This window comes from Elephantulus edwardii, unplaced genomic scaffold (assembly GCF_000299155.1).
Source record: "Elephantulus edwardii isolate Elephantulus edwardi_28Jun2011 unplaced genomic scaffold, EleEdw1.0 scaffold00008, whole genome shotgun sequence".
Classification (NCBI taxonomy): domain Eukaryota; kingdom Metazoa; phylum Chordata; class Mammalia; order Macroscelidea; family Macroscelididae; genus Elephantulus; species Elephantulus edwardii.
This window is the reverse complement of record NW_006399758.1, coordinates 2,687,661-2,688,228: the sequence shown is the minus strand read 5'-3', so window position 1 is coordinate 2,688,228 and position 568 is coordinate 2,687,661.

The following is a 568-nucleotide window of genomic DNA, read 5'->3' as shown; positions in this document are numbered from 1 at the left end:
CAACCTAAGTGCCCATCAACAAATGAATGGATAGAGAAGCTGTGGTTTATTCACACAATGGAATATTATGCTGCATTGAAAAACAAGGAACTCATACACTGTTATTCAAAATGAGTGACCCTGGAGGGCATCATGATGAGTGAAGTTATCTCAGTCACAAAAGGACAAATACTGCATGGTGCCATTGCTGTAGAATGGGACTGACATCAGGGTTGGGGTAAGACTGAGAAAAACTGGATAAATTATGTATACTGCATCGAAACAGAGAGGGAGAAAACTGTTTAAGAGGTTAAATTATTAGGGATTTTTGTCATGACAGGAGTCCAGAATGAAGGCTGTATAATGGAGTGGACCTGAGGGAAGGGATTGTAAAGCAATGTAAGAATTTTTCTTTTACTTTTCCAAGAGGGTAGCATACTGGGGAGGAGGGTTGGGAAGGGAGAAAAGTGCAACAATGAATGAATGGAAATCCAAAGTCTCTGTAAATTTTCATTGAAATTAATAATAAACAACAACAAGGAAGCACTCTGGCCGTGTCTTCTCCAAGACATTAAAAAAAAAAAAAAAA